The sequence below is a fragment of the Manis javanica genome, chromosome 1 (assembly GCF_040802235.1).
Source record: "Manis javanica isolate MJ-LG chromosome 1, MJ_LKY, whole genome shotgun sequence".
In the NCBI taxonomy this organism is placed as follows: Eukaryota; Metazoa; Chordata; class Mammalia; order Pholidota; family Manidae; genus Manis; species Manis javanica.
Genome location: NC_133156.1, coordinates 198,049,186 through 198,073,336, shown reverse-complemented (window position 1 = coordinate 198,073,336; position 24,151 = coordinate 198,049,186). Strand labels below are relative to the sequence as shown.

The 24,151-nt window shown below is 37.5% G+C and overlaps 1 protein-coding gene across 6 annotated transcripts in view; it reads left to right on the top strand.

Moving 5' to 3' along the window:
• ACYP2 (acylphosphatase 2) overlaps positions 1-24,151 on the top strand; it is a 184,465-nt gene that overhangs the window by 34,432 nt on the left and 125,882 nt on the right. The window contains exon 6 of one of the 6 annotated variants that reach the window (XR_012121288.1): positions 731-841. The exons of the other annotated variants lie outside the window; for them this stretch is intronic. The gene's annotated coding sequence lies outside the window, so the exon portion shown is untranslated. The remainder of the gene's footprint in view (positions 1-730; positions 842-24,151) is intronic. 6 annotated transcript variants of the gene reach the window in all.

The following is a 24,151-nucleotide window of genomic DNA, read 5'->3' as shown; positions in this document are numbered from 1 at the left end:
CATTCTAGGAGAAAGGAATATCAGATATAAATGCACAGAAGTGAAAGGGTCTCCTTTGTGTGAGGACAAGTGACGAGCATAGGCAAATGACAGGGAGTATTGGAAACTGAGGGTGGAAAGGTAGTTTGGGGTCAAAATGAAAAGCTTCACATGTCATGTGTGTCCTTTCCTCTGTCAGCACTGGGGAGTCACTGTGAAGTTTCAGGCCAGGGAGTGACACGATAGAATTTGTGGATTAGGATATTACCTGCTGGTACTGTGGGCTAGCAACTGGGGGCAGACTGGAATCAGGGAGACTAGTTAACGATATCCTACTGTGGTTTCATAAGTAGAGTAAGCATAGTTTGGGGTATTTGGAAAATGCTAATGTGAATTGATCATCTAGAACAGTGATTCTTAGTGTGACTCTGGACAAGGAACATCGGCAACTTCTCAGAAAGGCAAATTCTTGGGCCCATACTGACTCAGAAGCCCTGGGGGTGGGCCCACCAATCTGTTTTCACGACCCTCCAGATGACTCTGAAGTACCTAAAGCTCCAGACCACTAACTAGACCAATAGACACTTGGGGTGGGCAAGAGCTTGGCAATCGTCTGATCAGGTGCAACCAGTCTGCATATTAGAATCACCTGGGGAGCTTTTTCCATGGCAACTAGGTTAGGTCCCACTGCAGAACTAAATCAGAGTCTGGGAGTGGGACCCAGGCATCAATTTATTTCTATTGCTCCCAGGTGACTGCTATGTGCAGCCAGGGCTGAGAACCACTGATCTTGCCTAATCCCTATTAATGAGAAAACCCAGGGCTGGAAGATGAGTTGCTCCAGGTCATACAGCGAATTCAGGTAAGAATCAAATTTTTAAGTTGTCTCTTCCGTGACAAACATTATCCTGAATTCTCAGTAATTTGCCATAAGAGAATGGCTTTTAAGTCATTTCCAGTGACAAATATTAGAAGAAATACAATTGCCAAATTTTAGAAGAAATTAAGTTACAGACAGCATTTAAAAAAACTCAGTTATCCTTTAGTTAAAAGTATTTTATACCTTAGACAGTTATCCTTTTTATAAAGATTTTGTAAAAATATATATTTTCAACATCACATCAACAAAAAGTATAGGTAAGATGTGGGGTAAATAGTCCTTTGTTTTTCGTGTATGTGAGTAATAACCCTTTTTTAAACTCTAGGTGGAGCTCTTTGGTTTATATAGAGTATAATTTTGAGAGTCTTGTTTTCAAAATGGAGCTATTTGGGATTTTTTTAAAAACAAAATTTATAATAAGTATTTACAACATTTCTCAGTTCTCCTTTTCTTTTTGTTTTAGAGCCATATAGATAAAAACTCCTATTTTTGTTTCATTGCTTGATCAAAGAATCCAAATCCAGGCCTCAGAGTCATTTGTAAACCCACCTTAAATCTATATTGTTATCTCACAGTGTTTAATGAACAGGATATGTTTCCCATGGTTATTGTTTCTGATAAGTCTCAGTGTTGAAATAGAATTTCTGTAAGATGGGTTCCCTTAATGTGTTGGTAGAGAAAGACCTTGTGGATGACATAGCTGTTGCTATGTAATTTCTTCAGCAATTTTTATACCATTGTGTACAAAGGAGTGTTAACAGCTACCTTCCCATAACATAAAGGAAACATTTTGCTGCCACTTCTTTTCCTCTTCCTTCTTTACCAGCACAGTGTTCTCCCTTTCACTGAGTGCACTTGAAGCAGAATTCCTTTAACATGCAGCGTGTGTTTTTCGGTGGTGTGAGCCAGTGGTTGTGGTTCCTGGACAGCAGTTTCACTATAGGTATTACCTGGAAGTTCGTTAGAAGGGCAGGTTTTTAGAAATTTAGGTGCCAGCCCAGACCTGCTGAATCAGAAATCCTGGGGGCAGGGTCCAGCAATCTATGTTGAGCCACTAGTACAAGCTACATTGAAAGGATAAAAATCCAATACTCATTAGCACCCACATCAAAAAGCTCCTGTGCAGTCAGCTAGGTGTATTTGAGGGATGTCCAGAGCTTTCAAAATCACCTAGGGACTTTGTTAAAAGGCAGAATTCTCACTCCGTAAGTTTGAGGTAGAGACTGATACTCTGCATTTCTAACAAGCTCCCAAAGGATGCAGATTTTCTTGTCCATTTTGAGTAGGGAGGTTGTTGACCAGCCGAATAGCATGTGTTAAGATTATACCCATGACTACATAGGAGAGTTATCTATGATTCATGAGTATTTGCTTTTTGGTTTAGTATACCTAAAGTCAATGAGTTTTTCCTTTACAGTCACAGTGGCAAGAGACAGTTTCTGGAATACAGTGTTCTCTTGTGTAGTTTAAGCTGACTCACCCTTACTAAGTGCTACAAGAGGGTATCATTTGCTAGGATATGTCTCTGCATCCCTTTGTTCCAGTCAGCAGTGGACACACTTGAGGACTGCATGATTTTTTCATTGTGCAACTAGTTAATTTATGGCATGTTGAAACTAAAGAGAAAATCCTCTAGTTTGGTGGTGTTTTCAGACAAAAAGGAGTGGTTTGCAAATGTTTGGAATCATTCATTGAGTGCTCCATATTTATTGACTACCTGCCATGTGAAGCATTATGCTAGGCACTTTGCCTTTAAAACACAGTAATTTAATACTCCAAAACAAACTCATATGACCCTCTATTCTGAGAAATTCACAGCTTTACATTCCAGTTTAGTTATCCAGCAAATTAGAGCCTGATGCATTAATCCGGCCATGCCTCACCGTTGTTATCTGGGTGCAGTCTCAATTATTGACACCATGCTGTCTGGTCAGCCAGCCAAGGAGACCAAGCTGTGTCTATGCCACCTGACTATGGTATTGCACACCCAGAGGGCTGTGTAAAGCTTCAGATACATAAGCTGAAGCATTGCTACTGCCTGTATTCTTTATACAAGCATTCATTCATTCCACAAACATAGATGAAGTATCTACTAGGTCATGCAGAGTGTTGGGAACTGTGGCTACAAAGATGAGTAATATAGTCCCTGTTTTCAAAGACTTGAGAGGAGATGGATTAATAAACAGAATATACAAGAGTATACAGGATGGGAAGATTTTATCCAGAAGGGTCTTAAGAGCTGTGTAAAGGACTTTATCCTTCTCGGAAACTGAGACCCTCCTTTTTCCTTTGTCACCATCTATATGCCAGGGCAACATCCATTCTGATACTGTGACATTTTATTATTGCTTAAGTCATGGCCCCATATCCAGTTAGGCTGACACTTCATTCCTTGTGAAATCTGCCAAACACAGGACCAATAATCTCTGTGTGGGTTAGACTAAGGACCTTATTTGGACACTTGAACAGTACTCACCTCACTAGCAAGATGGTTAGACTACCTTACTACTCATCTTGAATTTTTCCCATAACATGGAAACAGCAAGATTCTTCAGCAGTTTGACTTTGTACCACATTTCATACCACCACCTTTCCCACTTCCTATTTTTGCATTTAAAAGCCCAGCCCCAATAATGCTCATCTAATGAAACTGACAGATGCAGCTCACAGGCAGGGAGGGCAGCAGCCCCTCTTGATAAGGGATCCTTTTTAAAAAAATGCTTCAAAGAGTTCTATTTAATCTAGCCATAACTAAAGCTAGATGGAATCCTTAGTTTCCGTCCTCTTTACTGCTTCTGTTGACCCCGTCCTTGGGCTTCCAGCTCTTTCTGAACAAAAAAATTCATCTAATGTATCACCACTCATTTCTCCATCACTCCTTGTTATATTTAGTCAAAACATTTTTGGATCTTGCCTCAGTTATCTGACATGTTAGTTATCCCTCCCAGCTTATCAACTGAGAAATTGGATAAATATTCTTTCTCTGTCATTGCCTGTATAAGTAATGACAGTATTGAACAGACAGGGCTCAGCATGATTTAGAAACTTCTCTCCTCTTTCACATATACAGACATACTTGTAAAGATGTGATGGTGTACTTATTTTAGGTGTATACTATAAAATTTTCCAAATGCATGAAAAAAAGAATAGCACAATAAACATCTACATCTTGATTTCACAGTTACAGTTTTTTCTGTATTTCTGTCCCAAATGTAGACTTTTTTTTTCTGATTTGGACAAACCCAGTTGTAAAAGACATTTGAGGTACTGTTGCGGTGCATGAGAATATGGCCTGGGCATTAAACAATATTAAGGAATTGGTGCTAAATTTTTAGGTGTAAATTTGTAGTTAACCATATATATCATGGTTATGTCAGAAAATGTTCTTTGTTTTCATAGGTGTATCTGAAGTATTTGAAGCATTTTTTAAAGCTGTATAACAAGAACTTTGCCTGTTAGTTCCATCAAAGCCTTTGTGTCAAATATGCTACACTAGGCTGTCCAATCATGGGAAAAAGCAATGTGAATGGTGAATTAGGATCCATAAAAAGTAGTTGGGTATTACCAAGGGAAGCATTATTAATATAATTTTATATACATTTTTATGATAATATTTAGACAGGTATAGTGAAGTCAATTATTTTATGTCCTTTGAGTTATTTCAAAATACATAAATGGTAATCATTGAATTAAACTAAGAAACTCAATGAATTTAATAAAGAGGAAGAGCTGTGAAAATGAATACAAAGTATCTCTTGTGCAAATGTAAAATGGATGATAAAGCACTAGTACTGTAGAGGATGATTATTATAGATAACACATTAACTGTAGTCTGGCTCTGTCTAGAATTCTTAGAAATAAACTTTCAACACTGCCATTTTCTGGGGAGCTGAGGATGATAAAGGCAAATTGGTATTGCGTGTGTTCACCTAAATTGCAGATGAAATGGTAACTAAGTGAAACACCAGTCCAATGAGTCAAAGCTTTATTTTTGGCATCCACCAGTTACCATTCCTTTAATCTTTCTGGGATTTGTAAAACTTGATTTTGCTGCCTGAAGAGCCAGTTAGGCATGTTACAGAATTTTTTAATCTAAACCATTTTAGATGCTATTCTTTCACGCTCATCCCTTACTTCTTTTCCTCCCAATTTAGAAGCTATCTAGCAGAGGTAATCTTTTCTCTACAGCTTCCATCTATAATTCAAACAGTGAATCTTCCAGGGCCACTTAACAGGTGCAGTGCCATTTGTGCCAATACTGAGTGGCCACTCTGTGTTTGAGTCCCTGTATGGTACTCTTTTCTACTTTGTTGGGTCTGCCTAACTCCTACCTGCTTCTGTGACTTTTGGGGCATGCTCATGAGTGCCCTCCCTTCCTCTTCCTGTGTTTTTCAGTGCTAGGAGTGGAGGTGCAGGAAGCTGAGCACATTGGCTTTTGAGTCTCATGGGTTGATCAGTAGTCCCCATTTCCTCCTGGCCTGCCTTCATGTCTGCTTCAAGTCCTAAAAATGGACCACTTCAGTCTCATAAAACTACTTAGGAGAGCTATAAAAATAAAGAGTACTAGAGCTCAGTTTTCAGTCACAGGTGTCCTCCCCATACTGAAGAGGGGAAAAAAGGATATTACAGAAGAATGAGTTAACTTTTTTCTAACTACTGTTTTAATTTCTGATTCCAAATTTGCACAAATTAAGTAAATTTAGCTGGCAGAAATGATTATTTGCACAAACTTAGCAGACTATCTTGGTGTCATTTGTGGTTCTGTAGGAATTACAACATGTTACCGGTTATAAATACATTATTAACCTGTTTGAGAGCTGCCCTAGCAATTCCTTGTTTCATGAAGGTCAGTTTTCACTACTGGAAGAATTACAAACAAAATTAATTGGGGAGTTTTATTTTTTTTTCATATAAGATCTTTTTTTCACCCCTTAAGCTAGTGATTCTAAAAATTTTGGACTGAAAAATTTAATAATAGAGTAAGTAGATCTAAGTTTCTTTGAAAGTTATCCTTGTCAGCTCTATTTTTGGTTTCTTAGGAAACAAGTTAAACACAGATTTTTAGACCTTAATACATTTCTAATTACATTTATTTTTTGAGAGGTTTGTGTTTCTTTTAAGATATATTGAGTTCTTTGCCTGTACTAATAGGGATATTGGTTTAAAAAATTCATATTCCCTCCAACCATAGTCATTAAAAATATATATAAATGCTTCCAAAGAAAAGCCAAGTGTGTTAAGTAAAGCCTATGAAATTGGAGTTGTTTAGTGTGACCACATACTTTTATTTGTGAACATATTTATGCAAGTGAAGTGATGGCCTGGGTTGAATTTCCTTCATTTGGGGAAACCATCAAACATGCAACAGTGTGTATAACCTGTAACATTGAGTGGGTGTGGAGACAAAGTTAGTTTCCACACCTGGAGGAGGAGCAGAATGAAAATGAGTGGAGAGGGGAGGGGAGGGGAGATGGGAGCAATGGAGCAGTTATCTCACAGCCTCTATGCCTACAGTTTGTAGCTCATGGTCCATGCATGTTGGTCCATGGTTTACATGTTACCTTCACTGTTTTCCACCCAGTTACTCATGTCTTTCTCAGATACTTTAGAATGAAAAGTAGGAGGAAAGGGGAATTTTGCAGATTCATTTCCTCCTCTTCTGGGAGTATAAACCAAGGGAAATGGTGTAAACTTTCAGCCTGTCTGTCCTTTTGAGGCTGTGTCTTTTCACCAATCACCAAGTTCCAGGGAAATTCTTACTGTCCCTGATAACCTGTAGAGGCATGGGAAGTACATGTACTTTTCCATTACTCTCCTAGGAGTGTGCAGATTACCAAACAACTCTTTTTCCTTTTTTTTTTTTCTGTGAATTTACTGATTATGAAACTAATACATATTGTGATACAGATTGCCATTTGTCTCGTAACATCCAACTGTTCCCTCTTTCTTTAGTAACAGAAGCCTGGAATTTAAGTTATATATATGGCCCCCTGGCATAAAGACCATATTTTTCAGTCTCTTTGAAGTTAATATGGCCATAGAAATAAATCTGGCCAATGGGATGTGAATGAAAACTAGTGTGTGTAATGTTTGGGTTATGCCTAAAAGGGAAAGGGTATGCCCTCCACCACTGCCTTTTTCCCCTGTCCCTACTGGAATGTGAATGTGAAGACAGGAGCTGGAGCAGCCATCTTGGACCATGAGATGGAAGCCATATGTTGAAGGTGGTAGAGCAATAAGATAAAAGGACCAGCAATCCCTGATGGCTGTTGAGCTGCTTGTGTAGACATTTACAGGACAGAGAAATCAATTCCAACTCATTTAAGCCACTATTTAAGTCTCTCTGGTTCAGCATCTGAATTGTTCTATATCCTAATTAATGCAATTTTTTGGAACATTTGGAACAACAGAAAAATGTTTTTTAAAAAATAGCAGAAAAACTTCAGCTATTGTTCTGTCAACCAGTCAGCCATGGTTAACTAACATCTTGGTGTATGTTGTGGTGTGCCTCTCGGACACTCCTTCAGGGTGCTGTGCTCAGTCGTATAGTGGTGAGAGTGTTGGCTGATAACGCCCTATCCAGGCCTTGTCCTTGGCCTCACGGGACAGCCCACATTCAGTCACAATTGAACCTCCGAGGGAGCAGCAAAGCCTGGCTGCTTTGCCTCTGTTGGGACAATCTGAAGGACCATCCCAGCTCTGAGCTCCAGGTAGAAACGGCCAAAGCCTCTGCTGCGACTGCATTACAGTTCAGCCTTTTCCTCTGCCCGTCCTGCTTCCCTTCGCACTCACAGCATCGTTCCCAAGAGCACTCCACAACAAACTTCTGCATGCCAATCTCAGTCTAGTTACCAGACTCTGACCTATGACATAAATATATTTGCAAAATTGAAATTATACTGTAATACTGTGTGGCAGTTTGTTTTTATCACTAAATATTGTGCTTGGTATTCCTTATCTGTCCCTCTAGATGGAGACTCCACCCTCCATCTAGCTGTGTTCTGAAAGGCTGACCTTTGAGGAATCCGTCCTTGGGCTCCCTTGCCTTCTGCCTTCTATGTGGGTTCTGCCAGTGGAAGGCACTGATAGGAGATGAAATGGCGGGAGGACATGAAGGCTTGGGTATTTAGTCCCCAGGCCCCTCCTTGTCAGGCTCTGGGTTGGGAGAATCATAATTTCTCTATCTAAGTCCATAGCTCCTGCCTGGAGGCCCTCTTTTACAGCTACAGGTGGTACTGTGTTATGCTCAGGCAATTTTATTTTTCTTCATGCTGTGGTGCCCACAGTCCTGCTCAGGCAATTTTATAATGACAAACTAAATGTATTTTCAAGATGGCTGGCTGACTGTACTCTACAGCTACTACAGAATAAAGCAAGGCTAAGGCCCAAACCCACAACTTAAGGGCCTTAGTTCTTTGCTCTTAAAACCAGATTGAGCTGCCAGGTGGAAATAACACTTTAATTTGAATCTGAGATTTTTTTCTGTTTTTTGGGCCGGGCTTTGGATCTGGATCCTGGATGACAGACTCGGTGACCCTTTTATATTCTTTGTGTGCTTGTCATTCTAGAAAAAATACAAAACATGTAGTGGAAAGGATTTGAAAGAAAATACAGTTTGATCATCATGTACCTTGCATAAGAATAATACCAAATTGAAGACAATGAGAGTAGGGTTTTAATCAAGGAATATGAGACTGGAACAAAGTAACCATGAGCTCTTGAATTCTGGGCTGCTAGATCTCTTCATTACTAGGTGTCCCTGTTTAAGTTCTTTACTTAGGTTAACCTTCCTCTAGGTTACAAAAAACATTAGAGTCTATTCATTCATCTATTCAGTGCATTCAATAAGTATTTATTGAGTACCTGCTATGTTCTAAGCATTAGGATATAGCTGTAAACAAGCTGGATAAATTACCTACTTACACAGCACTAACATCTCTCAAGGGAGTCAGATAATTGCTGAGTAAACAAATAATCAAGATAATCGTGAATTGTGACAAGTCCTATAAGGAAATAAATAGGATGGTGAAAGAATAACTGAGACAGGGCACTTTAGATTGAATGGTCAGGAATAAATACAAACCTCATTGTATTTGTTAGGGAAGTTAGCATGCTAGAATGAAGTGAGGGAGTCGATTTGAAGCCTGGCTTCTTGACCTTGTGCAAATTTCTTCAGCTTCTCTGAACACCTTGATAGCCTGAACATAGATAAGAATGCCTATGACTTATAGTAGTTGCAGAATTAAATCAGAAAATTCTTAGTACGGTAAGCATTATTTTTTGCCAGCCACAGTAAAAATTAATTTCCTTGTAAACCTCTTAAAATTATATATAATCTGAATTCTATAATACCCATTTTCCAATGACCTAACTTCAGGAAACTGTTCTGTAGATCTTTGAATCAATTTAATTCAATTTAATTAATCAAATATTTACTGAGTACTTACTATGAGCCAGTCCATAGTGATGTCTAGACATAATAGTGAATGACCATCCCTGCTTGTCAGAGTTTACATTCGTGACCTTATTTGGCTGGAACTCACAGAGCCATTTCTTGCCACTGGGTCTCCTGAGTAGTAGTAAAAACTCTTCACCCTATTGGTAGGAACATTTTATTTTTTTTGTTGTGAAATAAATGTTCAAAAAAAATATATGAAACATAAGCTATGAATCTTAAAATCTGATGAACCATCTTGCAAGACCCTAAATGTTTATTCTACTTCTATTATAAATTCTATTCCCCCACTAAAAATAACAAACAAAAAATCTAAAATGAAATATATGACCACCATTTGGTGTCTAGATGGCCTTGCTTCTAGACTGTCTTGGAGTTGGAGAAGTAGAGCAGGGATTCAGCCATGCAAAGTGACATGACTGGCAGCCACACTGAATTTAGAGTATTTTATTTATTCAATTGGTAAGAAACAATTGAATTTTTTTCCCCTTGGTTTATCATTTGTGTGTAGTGGCAGTGCCCAAATTGGTGCAGACCTAGTTTCCCCAAAACTTCCCAGGGAGAACTGGCCAGATGATGACTGTCACCCCCCACCCTTACCCAAACAGGAGGCATTCAGCTGAGGCCACAAAATATTACATACATTCACACACATCGCAGACTGGCTCTGACTGGCAAACATAGAGTTCTGGAAGGACCTTGTATGGGAAGGACAAAAATATTTATATTAAGCCAACACCAAAATACTATTTAATGATGAAATGCTAAGGCAAATCCAAGTCAAGGTACAAACAAGATAGGAGATACTTGGGGTCATCACTGTTGAACCTGCTTTGGGAGTTTGAGGCAATACCATAAGAAAAGCATAAATAAATAAATATGTAAAGCAGGAGACAGCATTATTTGCATTTTATACATTGTCCACCTAGAACATGCAGAAAAACAATTAAACTAATAGGAGTTTCATAAGAGAGAAGATACAAAATGAATTTGCAAAATTAATTACCTACCTTAGGTTCCAATGTGTTGGACTTAATTATGTTAACTGCCAGCATATTTTCTTCAGCTCATCACCCCTTCTCCGTTCCGTGTGCCCCTGCTGGCCCTCAGACACAGGGAAGGGATGAGATGCTGCTGGTTTGATTATGGCACCACATTCTCAGTGTACTGTGGTTCATCTGGGGGATGAGCATGTGATCCAAGCGGGACTAATATGAAGCACTGACAGGAAGAAGCCTTCTTCTAGGCTGCTGGGCTGGGGTATGACTGGACTGTCAGGACCCATCCTACCTTGACAACAACATTTGATTCTGGCATCCAGCCATGTATAGGCCAGTAAAACTTAGGAGCAGGTCCTCTCCTAGTTGTTGCTGGGTCTGGGTAAGAGCAAAAATAGAGGCCATAGATTAATATGTTGTTTTAAATTAAGCTGTTAAAAAAATGTTCTAGTCCCCTACCTTGATAAATAAACCTTACAGTACAACAAAATAAAAAATGTAAATCAAAATTGTAAAGCTATGGCTGTAAGTTGGTAAAATATAAACATTATTAGCAAAATATAATTTTAATTGGCACAATATTAAGAATATAAAAATAATTATGCAAACGGGTATTCTTATGTTGGAACAGAATTTTAGATGAGCAGTAATATGAAATAATACATGAGTCATAATTTATTTTATAAAATGTATTTTCCTTTCAGCAAAATCACTAATATTACAATCAAGATATTCACTTAATTTCTGTTTTATTCACAGTAATGGTTTAAAATATTTAAAAATTAATTATTTTCAAAATGTACCCAATTTGAATATATTTCAAAACATAAAGCAGTTGCAAAAGATTAAACATGCTATTATTTTCCAAAAATGTTATTTATGCTCTAAAATATTTAAAATTATTTGTTAATATTTAAAGATGAAATATAAATTATAATTAATGAATATCAAAGATTAAAAAAATTATTTAAATAAACCTGAAGGTTTAACATTTAATCTTTTGAAAATATTTAATCTTGTTACATTTTCCTGAATATAAAACTATTGTTAATGAGGAGCAGGGTCTGTTTACAAGGTCACAGCAGTACAATATTTATAGTCACTTTTTATTTTGATAAAAGCAAGAAGTGTGTAGAAACATATTTCAGGGGTTTAAATATCTTTAGTTATAAGAGCGGATGTTTAGCATTAAGGGTTACATTTGGCAGTTCTAAGTGCCACAGCCTGAGTAACAGAGGCGCTCATGTGTTGTTTAGAAATAAATTTATTTGTATCTTTGTATGTGGTGCCCTATAGAGTGTGGGCTGTAGGGCAGGAATGCTTGGTTGGGTCTAAGGGAGATACCACCTTGGACTTCCCAGTTCTGTGATCCAATAAACTTTCTACCTTGCTTGAGCTAATTTAAACTTAAAAAAAACCCCTCAAAAACCTAAAAGCCTAAGAAACTATACTAAAATTAAAAAGGAAAAATAAAATCCCAAATCATACAACTAGGTAGAAAATATAACAGAAAACAAGATCCCATTCATAATAGAACACTAAATAAAAATTATCTAGAATTAAACCGACTTATGGAGTAGATACATTTACAGCATATATGTGAAGAAAACTGTAGGCCCTTACTAAAATACATTTTAGAAAAGCAGAAAATTTGAATAAGTGGAGAGAGGTGCTTTGTCTTTGGATAAAAAGAATCAATATTATAAAGATAGCAATTCATTTCAAATTAATCATTTAAAGAAATTCTAATCATAGTGAAGGTTGTGATTGTTTCTCCAACATCCATTCCATACCAGGTCTGTGGATACCTCTGATTAATCCAAGCAAGTAATTTTAATTCTGCCCTTCTTAGTTGTGATTGATTAAAAAGAAAAAAAAAATGGGTAAGTGATGGGATTTGGTCTGATGCAGAAAATGGTTTGCTGATAGCTGCTAGTCTTCTGCTAGGTACGAATGAGGACAGGTTGCTTCTGGCAGCCACCCTACACCCATGAGGAGACCTAGCTGTAGAGTGAACTTGACAGAAAGAATAGCAGAGCTGAAAGATGGAGACAGAAATACATGGGTTATTGATGACATTGATGGGCCATTGTTTCAAGCACCCCTGAAATTTGATCTGCCTTTGGATTTAGTTAGAAAAGCCAATCAATTCTTTTTTTTTAACCAATTTTTCTTAAATCAATTCTTCATTAAGTCTCTTTGAATTGGGCTTTCAGTGTTTCACAGCTTAGAGCACCTTAACTAATACAGAAACCAGTGTCTCCCAGGGATTTTTTTAAAGAAAAGGACAAAATGCTTTTAAAAGTTACTTAGAAAAATAAAGATTTTAAATCCTCCAGTAATTTTAGCAGAGTAGTACTAATACAAATATAGGCTAGTTAGGTCAATGAAGGCCCTAACGTAAGTACTTACCATATGGTTAAGATGAGTATATTTTCTAAATGATGCTGAGATCATTGGTAGCTATTTGGAAAAATAATGTTAATTTCCTCCATCCTAAATAAATCCTATCTAGGTTAAGAGTTAAGTGTAAAAGATTAAATCATTGAGAACTAGAGGAATATCTATAGATACCAAATCTTGGAGTTAATGAGGGCCTTACACTGAAAGTCAAATAAAATGCGAAGGAAATGTTGGAAAGACTTGAAGTATTTACTTTTTATGCCAGGGACACCATAAACAAAATTTATGGTCAAATGGTAAACTGTCAAAATACAGTTGAGTCATGTAAGTGTAATATAAAATATTTGACTAAAACGTTGCTCAGAAAAATTCCAATAGAAAAAAAAAAATGGCCAGAACGTCACTGATCAGGAAATATATGCAAAATGTTTAATATTCCTGCTAGTTAAAGTAATTTCACTAGAACATTTTTCTGTCATCTGATTGGCAAAGACTAAAAATAATACTAGCACAACATATGAATATTCTGAATGCCACTGAATTGTTCACTTTAAAATGGTTGATTTTGTATTTGTGATATTTACTCCAATTAAAAAAAAAGTGATAATAGCCAGTATAGGGAAGTATATGGGACAAATAGACACTCTAAGCTACTGCAGTTTGTATTGAAAATTGGTATGAAAATTTGTTGGAGACAAACAAGCAGTATGTATCAAAACTCTGAAAATGTTCATGCCCTTTCCTTTTACTCTGTATTTCACTTATAGGAATATATACCTCAGAAATAATTAAATATGCATAGATTTATGTACAAGTATGATTTTTAATAGAGAAAATTACAGTTATAGTGTTCATAGAGAATTGATTAAGCAAATGATTTATTAATATAATGAGATATATGGCTATCATTCACTCATTAAAAACAAGCAAGCATTGTTTTTAAGATACTGTGGGAGGAGAACTAAGGGACATTATCCTGCTTTTAAGTTTCAAATTAGTTTTTTTTTTAATCCATGAAGAAACAATGGTTTTAAAAGCCAGTCTTTGTTTGTTTGTTTCTTTTTTTATTAAGGCTTGATATACAATTTTATGAAGCTTTCACATGAGCAACATTGTAGTTACTATAGTCTCCCCTATTATCGAGTCCCCACCACATAACCCATTACAGTCACTGTCCATCAGTGTAGTAAGATGCTATAGAGTCAATATTTGTCTTCTCTGGGCTATACTGTCTTCCCTGTGCCCTCCCTATATTATGTGTGCTAATTATAATACCCCTTAATCCCCTTCTCCTTCCCCAACCCCTTTCCCTTTGCTAACCGCTAGTACTTTCTTGGGTTCTGTGAATCTGCTGCTGTTTTTTTGTTCCTTCAGTTTTTGCTTTGTTGTTATACTCCACAGATGAGTGAAATCATTTAGTACTTGTCTTTCTCCACCAGCCAGCCTTTGTTTCTATATTCCAAAAGCTTCTCTTTACATGTCAGGAGGGAAGTTTGACAGTCTGAGTGTATGCTTTTACTCTAAGCCAGAATTTAGGGAGACATGATCTGATGTCGGTATCCCTCTTCTTCCTAAGGAAGGGAAGGGAAGAAGAAAACCTTTAGGTCAGTTTCAGTGCAGAGAGCAGCAGGAGTCAGACTGGAGTGGCTCTCTGTGGCCATCTCAGTTAAAAAGATCAAGATAGGGCTTGGGGAATCAAAGAACATAGGAGAGCAGTACTCTACTTCCCTGGCACAGTCTGCATGCTTTGGGAGAGGCAGGGCGGTACTGTAGGAGTATCTGGGTGAATGGCCTGAGACAGGTGCCTCTTGGGGGCCCATCACCTGTGCATGTGGTGCAAGACAGGGGCAGCCTGCAAAAGAGCTAAGAAAACAAGCAACAGAAAGAGGCCTGCCGATGAGGAGGCTGCAGACCAGAAGCAAAGGGCAAGGTCTGGGGATGTCCGTCAGGACTGGCATGTGCCTGTGGAGTCCTGGAATCTACTCCCTGCAGCAGGTAGTACTGCGTGGTGACTGGAAGGGGAAATGGGCCAGAGGGCCACACTCAGAGAGGCCTTCCATCCCTGTCACCCTGATTGATAGGCCATGCTCTCCCTTGCACATATATGCAATCTTGGGGAAAAAAGGAAGGGAAGGGAGCTTTTTGAGGAGAGAAAATACAGTCCTAATAGAGAGTTTCTGGGTGTAGTTTTTCATGTGTGTGGTATTTTTCTACCCCTCAGCAACATTTGCACAATTGATGCCTCACTTCTCCTTGAAATCCTCTCCCACCTTGGCTTCCAGGACACCCTACTCCCATGGAGGGCGTCTTGTCTTACTGATAGCCTTCTCACTCTCCTTTCTCGGTTCCTCCTCTCCCCTCCCTCTCTACAGGTAGGAGACCCCAGGATGCAGTCCTCTTCTCCAGCCGTAGTCCAATGGCTTTAAATCTCATCCATAGACTGATAAATCCCAAGTGTATATATCAAGACCTGAACTCCAGGCTTGTGTGTCCAGCTACTTCACCTGGGTGTCTAATAGGCATATGAAACAGCGTGTCCAAAACCAAATCCTAATTTTCTCCCCCAAACCCATTCCTTACCCAGTATTTCTGTATGAGCAATGCCAGCTCCTTTCTTACAGTTCCTCAGCATGGATACCTTGCGGCCATCCATGACTCCTGCTTCTTTCTCTTGCCATCTCCCATCCATTACCGGATTCTTCTATACTTTCAAAATATACCCAGAATCTGACCATTTCTCATCTCCCCAACCCAAAGATCCCTTGAGTCCAAATCACCATTATCTCTCTTCTATGACTATTACAAGCAGCTGTTAGATTCGACTCCTGCTTTTATCTGTGTCCTCAATAGTCTGTTCTCTGCACAGCAGCCATAGCCATCCTTTTAAGACACAAATTCGATCTTGACTCTGCTCAGAAGGGTTCAGTGACTGCGCATCTCACTCAGACTAAATTCCAAAGGCCTCACTATGCCACTCAGAGCCCCATGTAAACTGCCTCCTGCTCCCCACTGCACCATAATCTCTCTGATCTTATTTTCTGTCACATCCCCATTGCTTCCTCCACCCCAACCATGCTGGCTCCTCATTGCTATTTCTTGAACATGCCAAGCAAGGTCACTCACTGAGGGTCTTTTCACTTGTTCCCGCTGACAGGCAGGAAAGCACAGTGATAGTGACTAAGAACACGAATCTTCAAAGCCAAACTCTCCAGGTTCACAGTCAGCTCTGCTATTTACTAGCTGTGTGACTTGTGCAAGTTACTTAACTTCACTGGGCCTCAGTTTCCTCATCTATATAATGGGGGTAATAGCACCTACATACAGTCTGTAAGAGGATTAGGTGAATTTCTCTGTATGAAGTAATTGGAATGGTGACTGGCACAGGAGTAAATACTTTGCAACTATTAATCATTATTATTCCCACAGGATCCAAATGGCTTGCTCCCTCACTTTATTCACAACTCTGCTCAAATGTTCCCTTGTTGAGGACTTCTCTGATTACTCTCCCTCCCCTCTGACATCTTTCCCTGCATCATTTTTCTTCTCAACACTGTGAACACCTGAACACATCTACATTGGTTCGTGTATTATCTGTTTCTTACCCACTATAATGTGGGTTCCAATGGGAGCAGGGTTTGTTGATAGTGTCTGACTTGTGTAGTCAATGACAGACTATCTTAAATCCCTCAAATCTTGTTTGTAATTGAATTGAAGACCCCAAATTTAAATCCAAGAACTAATGGAGACTCCACGGAGAAATGAGAAAAACTAGGATATAAATACACAGCATATAGATCTCATGTCTATGATGTATAGAGTGGTCTGCTGTGCTTGCTTGGGAAAGAACTTTTTACCTTAATCTGAAAGTATGTCCTTCCTCTTATAGTGTCAAGATATCCTTTTTTTAACTAAATGCTATAATAGCAACTCATATTTTAATTTTTATAGTATCCCTATTTTTATTACTCTATTTAAAAATACTGCTATTATCTCTATTTTTAATTTTTAAAAAATCTGAAATGCAAAAAGTTGTCAACCTATGGTGCTTTTCTAAATTAAAAAAAAATAGTGGTCTGTGAAATCTAAAAGTCTGAGCAATGCTCAAAATACAAATGCAGATAACATTTTTGCTTTACAGATAAAAAGTTTCGACTCCAGCAAAAACATGGGAAGTTGCGCTATTTGTCAGGAAACCTTGGTGTTACATTATTCATTGTATTTTGCCCCTTATAAAAAAATGGAGAATTGGAATATTTTTAAAATAGAAGAAGAAAGTTGGGTTTCAATTAGTAGTCTTTATTTTGAAAAATTCTGCAGATGTGACTTAAAGATAAAAACAGTTGATCAAAGCCTTTCCCATAATCTACACTTGGTTTCAATTTGAAGGACTTGGCTTAAATTGTTTTAGACCTATTGAGCTCTAGCTGACTTTGAAGGAGAAAAAGAGGTCCTTATTCCCTGTTTATCAAATAATGCACTTTTAAGCTTTATTTTGTTGTAACAACATAGAAGATAATAGCAATATAGAAATAATAATAGGTACCCTTTGTTGAATGCTTGTGGATCTGTTATTACATGATACATTAATTTTCTCATTTAATTCTTAGTATAACTCTACAAAATGCTAATTACTATCAATCTTTTTTAATGGTTGAAGAAAGGGAAGCTTAGAGAGGGTGAAGGAAATTGTTCAACCAGACACCATTTATGGATAGTCGGGCTGGTTGAGCCCACAGGGCTAACTCCACCGTCGGTCTATGTCATGTACTTAGCTGCTCCTGAACTTGCATACAGTACTCAAAAATAAAAGGTATTGAGTGAATGAAACTTTGTTTCTTTCAGGTGTGTTCTTGCTTGCTCAAAAGGCTAAATAATAATTATGTGAATTTATACTAATGATAGAAAGCAGCCTCATGTTTTCCAGCCTAATATAGGCTGGAATGTAGCCTGGAAAGATCGACAACTATTATTACACAAATAGTACACTCTGGTGGAATAATGGCAGCAATTGTGTTTTATAATTAGGATATTATTATTGTCTTTATATCTGCAACTGGTAAGTAGTAATATATTAGAAAATAGTTGACATTATGAATTGGGAAGAAATAGAAACATTTCATTTATGATTTATTTAAAATTTGCTTCAAAATTATAGAATAAAATATTCCATTCATTTTGTTTTATTTGTACTATGTTCAAAAAGATTAAAAACCAGAGTTTTAAATAGGCATGATACATGAATCCTCAAGACCGATCATTGTTCATTCCATCAGCATTTTCTTTTGGAAATACCATATAATGGGTTTTAGTCAAGTAAGGGATGTAAGAAAATGAAAAAAATTTAACTGTACATTTTTATTGAGTTGAAGTTTTTTGCTTTACTCACTTTCTTCATCCATGAGACATGCTGTTTGAATCCTAAATGCACTGACTGGTTGAAGTCCATATTATTGCAATACAGTATTACATAAGTATATAGTACATATCCTATCTATAGAGTAGTAAGTGCTATTAACACCAGACTCTCACTTTCTCAACCTCTGATTATTTTCTTTACTTAACCTGTTTAGAAGTTTTGCTAACACTTTTTCCTCTTTCCATGTTGCTTTGTAATGTTACAATCAATTTCTTTTTAAGTGTAATGTTTCCTATCCCTAAGTAGATGTGAAAACTATTTAAGTTAGGAATGAATTATGTTTTTTTAATGAACCTTTGCAACTTCACCTTATTAAAATGCTATTCACATGGTGGATGGTCACTCACACTGTGATATCTTTTAAAGTGTAAGTATACGGAGTTGGTATCCCTAATGAAAATTCTAGGAGCTATTTTAAGATGTTTTGTTTTTTGATAATGAATATGCAAATGGAAGTAGGAGAAGAGAGAACCATATGTGTTTGCTTGTTTTAGGGACATCCCCCATCTAGATCAGTAGAGACCTCAATGCTCAGGGCCTAAACTGCATCACTCTCTTCTTTTTAGTTAAACTTTCTGTGGCAGACACTGATCTTCACAGAATGTGTGCATCTGTCTACAGGTTGGCTTTCTTTCCTCTTATCCTTATGAGCTTCTTTGGGAATGTTGCTGTTGTCACGGGTGGAGTGTTAGATTCCTGTAGTGCTTTCAAAACGGAGGGAGGGCCAGCCACAGACCCCTTCAGCCAGCCTCATGTACCTCAGCAGACTTTCTTGGATTCTTAGACTTTTTGAATGTGATAATTAACTCCAAGATAGTTTAGGTATATCTCTTTTGACATTCATTCATCTGTCTTGACGATGGTTTGTAGATTTAATCTCCTGAGTAAGTGTTAGACATAGGGTTAGCTGCATTCACAGAAAACCCAAGTAATGTTGGCTGAAACAAAATAGAGGTTTGTTTTTCTCTTGTGTAAGAGAAATCCAGAAACAAGCAAGGCTCACGTGGCAGTTCCCTGGTTACAAGGATCCCAGACTCCATATTCCAGGCTCCTCATAGGGGCAGGAGGCCTCCACAGCTTCAGCTATAACACCCACAGCTTAGGCAGCAAGAAGGAAGACGGGGGAAAGGCAAAAGGCCATGATTCCCCTAGGTCAACTGCCTTTAAAGCATTTCTGAGGAGCCCCAGTCAGTAACTTGTGTTTCATTAGTCACAAGAAAGGATCATAAATTCTTTTAGTTGGGCACATTACTATGTCAATTAAAATGGGGTTCTATTACTAAGGAAGAAGGGCTAAGTGTATATATGGGCATCTAGAAACTTCTGCCACACCCTGATACTTAACCTATTTTATTTTTAATATTTGTCCTTTTTTCCAAGTGAGCCATGGAGTTATATTTCATATGGTTCTGTTTCTGTGGTCAACATAAACAGATATTCTGTTAAGGTTTAATCATCATCTTCTGGGCAATTACTTAAAAAAAAGTACAGGTTTGATGAATTATGCCAAGTAAATATTAATTAACCTTCTTTCATAATCAGTATATTGTGCTAGGTAGAGTTCCTCAAACTTGGCACTATTGACATTTGGGCTGGATAATTGTTTATTGTGGGGGGCTGTCCTATGCTTAGGATGTTGGGCACCATTTGGCCTCTATCTACTAGATGCCAGTAGCACATCCACACATTGCCATCTGTTCCCTGGTGAGCAAAATCACCCCCACTGAGAACCACTGTGCTAGAAGATAACCCACGTTTATTTGAATTGCCTGTTTGGATTCCCATAAAAGTGTCTTACTGTAGATTAGGTGCTGCTTTAAGTGCCACTCACTGTTGGTGTTATGAACAAAGGAGTATTTTTTGAATTTTTACTGTGTGACAGGCACCAGGATAACTTTACATTTACACTTGATATAATGCTCATGACAGCACTGCACTAGTAGGAGGCACCAATGATATTAGATAGTACTACTACCCCACATTACGGATGAAGAAAATTAGGCTTAGAGGTTATTTAGCTTAGATTCTCCTGTATGCAGAGGCTAAGACCCAGGCTTGGGTGTGGGTGGTTTATTTGGGAGGTGATCCCAGGAAGCAGAGTGATGGAGAAGGGAGAGTGGAACAGGGAAGTAAGGAAAGACAGTAGGAGGCTGATATTGTGCTGGGATCTGGTTACACAGGGCTACCAGGGCACTCTACCTCTGAGGACTCTTTGAGGGGCCATGAAGAATGTGTCTCCAAATTATTTCCCACTCCTCACACCCCTAGGTTGGGAAGAGGCTGGGAAACACCTCCAGTGACTCTCCTATTGGTTATCTTACTGCCAGGGGCATTAATCCCTCTCCTCTTCCCTGATAAAAGTGGTGAACAATATTCACAACTTTCCCTTGGGGAGTGTGTTAATTTTCTATCACTTGGTAGCAAGTTACTAAAAACTTAGTGGCTTGAAACAACACCTATTTATTAGCTCACAGTTTTGTAGGTCAGATATCAGACATGGCATTTCTGGGTTCTCTGCTCAAGGTATCAAAAGGCTGGAAACAAGCTGTTGACTGGACCGGGTTCTCCTCTGGAGTGCTGGGGAACAAACACCTCCAAATGCTTTAAGGTTGATAGAAGAATCTGGTTCCTTGTGGTGTAGGACTGGGGTCTTCACTTTCTTGCTGGCTGTTTTCTGGGGGTCATGGTTGGCTTCTAGGAACCATATGACCCCCCTTTTTCTTTAAGCCAGGAACTCTGCTTTTCATGTATCAAGTCTCTGACTTCAGCCATTTAAAGAAAACAATTCAGTGGTCTTCAGTATATTCATAAGACTGTGCAACCTTGTGTAATAATACAAGATTATTTAGTATATTCACAAGTTGTGAATATCATGACTATCTAACTCCAGAATATTTTGGTTACCCCAAAAGAAACCCTGTACCCATTAGGTCACTCCTTCTTTCCCTGTACCTTCAACTCCTGACAACCAATAACCTATTTTCTGTGTCTATGATTTACTTATTCTGGACATTTTATATAAATGGTATCATACATTTTTTCAGTGTTCATTCATGTTATAGCATGTATCAGCACTCCATTCCTTTTTATGGCTGAATAATATCTATTGTGTGGATATACCAACTTTTGTTTATTATCCATCTGTTGATGAACATTTGGGTTTCCACTTCTGGATATTATAAATAATGATGCTATGAACATTCATGTACATGGTTTTCTGTGGACATATGTTTTTAGTTCTCTTGGGTATATTCCTAGGATTTGAATTGCTTGGTCATTTGGTAACTCTGTTTAACATTTTGAGAGACTGCCAAGACTGTTTCCCAAAGTGATTATACCATTTTATAAAGCTGTGTGTAAGAATTCTGATTTTTCCACATCCTCACCAACATAACGTCTTTATTATAGCCATCCTACTGGATATGAACTACTATTTCATTGTGGTTTTGATGTTCACTTTTCTGATGGTTAATGATGTTGAACATTTTTTCATCTATTAGCCATTGTATATGCTCTTTGGAGAAATGTCCATCCAAATGCTTTGCATATTTTAAAAAATTTGAGTATGGTTGAGTTATAAATAAAAGGAAAAGAATGGATGTAAGTGCCACAGACCAAGCAGGTTTATTGCTAAACCTGAGAGGGACCTCTTTGTCTGGCAAGCAGAACAAAGAAGGCATCTCTTACAGGCTGAGAGGCTTTTTATGGCCAGGTATTTTAGTGGGCTTTTGAGGTCAGGGAAAAGGTGGGCTTGTGGCTTGCTGACATGTCCTCCGGATAATGCTTGTAGCCTCAGTAAGATGAAACCTAGGTCTCTCTGAGGTGGTGGGTGGGCTTGTCCAGGCTCTATCAATGAGAGTTCTATATATATTATGGATACTAGACTTCTATCAGGTACAGAACTTGTAAATATTTTTTTCCCTTTCTGTGGGTTCCTTTTGTTTTCTTGATGGTGTCCTTTGAAGCACAAAAATTTAAAATTTAACATCCATGTTTCTTTTCTTGCTCATGCTTTTGGTGTCATATATAAGAAACCTTGCTTAATCCAAAGTCATGAAGATTATACCAATTTTTTTCTTCTAAGAGCTTTATGTTTCAAGCTCTTATATTTAGATCTTTGATTTAATATTTTGTGTCTTTTTTTTTTAGTTAATTTTTATGTAAGGTATAAGGTTAGGGGTCAATTTCATTCTTTTACAGTTGGATATCCAGTTGTCCTTTGTTAAAGAGACTATTCTTTCCCCATTGGAAAATTTGGTACCCTTGTAGAAAATCAATTGACCATAGATACACAGGTGTATTTCTGAACTCTTAATTCCATTCCAATTCTATTCCAGATTGTCAGTATGCCAATACCATAGTTTTGATAGAGGTGAAGTAAATTTGAAGTTGGAAAGTGTGAATCCTCCAACTTAAGTCTTCCTTTTCAAGAGTTTTTGGCTATCTGTAGTCCCTTGTGATTCCTTATGAATTTTAGAATCTGTTTGTCCATTTTTGCAAAAAGGGAATTTGGAATTTTAATAGGGATTTCATTTAAACTGTAAATAAATTTTGGGAGTATTGACATCTTACTCTTAAGCCTTCCAACGCATGGACATTTACTTAGATCTTTAATTTCTTTCAACAATGTTTTATAGTTTCTAGTGCATAGTCTTGCATGCTTTTTTTATTTTATTCCTTTTGATTCTATTATGAATGGAATTCCTTTCTTAATTTCATTTTCAGGTCTTTCACTGCTAATGTACAGAAGAACAGTTGATTTTTGTATTTAATCTTGCATCCTGCAACCTTGCTGAATTCATTTATTCTTAGTTCTAAAAGTTTTTTAGTGGATTCCTTAGGGTTTTCCAATATACAACATCATGTCATCTGCAAATAGAGACAGTTTCACTTCTTCCTTTCCAATCTGAGTGCCTTTTATTTCTTTTTCTTGCCTAATTTCCCTGGCTAGGAACTCCATTACAGGTTTGAACACAATTGTTGAGAGTGGACATCCTTGTCTTTCTTCTGATCTTAAAGGGAAAGTTTGTAGTCTTGATGCTGTTCTTACAGATGCCCTTTGTTAGGCTGAGGAAGTTCACTTCTATTCCTATTTTAGTTGAGTGCTCTTTAATCAAGAAAGGGTGCTAATATTTGTCAAGTATTTTTTTCTTCATCTGTTTGAATTGGTGAGATGGTTTATTTTTCCTTCTTTTCATTAATATGTATAATGTTGATTGATTTTTAAAATATGTTGAACCTGGTATACTTTGCTAATACTTCTTTTTCCTTCAATAAAGGATAAATGAATGATTCATCTTCTGAATCCTTGTAAGTCTTAAATGTCTCCCATTCAGTTAAAGGATTATATTTTGCCTGGAGACAGGATTTCTGGAATGTAGTCCTTTTTTTTCTTTAAAGTCTACGCAACTTTCAGGTTCCATTCTGACATATGAAGGATCCTGTTCTCACTCCCTTGAGGTCTATAAGACTTCATCTTTATTCTTGGAGTTCAAAAACTTCACCATATTATATATACCAATTGTGCCTATTTTCCCCCTCCATTCATAACTGCTTGGAATTTGATGAACTCCTTTGATCTGAAAACTCAATTGTTTCTTCATTTCAGAGACGTTTTCCTACTTGATCATTGCTTCTGTTCTTTTCTCTCTTCCTGGAAATCCTGGTATTTGCATATTAGGCCTCCTGGATCTGTCCTCAGTGCTTCTTATATTTTCACCAATAATTTAAATTTCTTTGTTATTTATGCTTTATGATGTAATAGTTCCCTTTACTTCATCTTCCAGTTTGCTATTTTGTTTTCTATACTAGCCATTTACTTCCTCTATGGGAATTTTAACTCCAGATTTCATGTTTCTTTTAGCTCTCCTCCCCCAAATTTTTATAGTTGTTCTCTATGTGTATCCTCCTAAACATTCTTACTACGTTTTTATTGTTCCTTCCATTAACACAGCATTAGTAGAAGCTGCCTAGTCTGTTCATTCTGGTTTCCCTAGTTTGAACTGCTAAGTCCCTTAGAT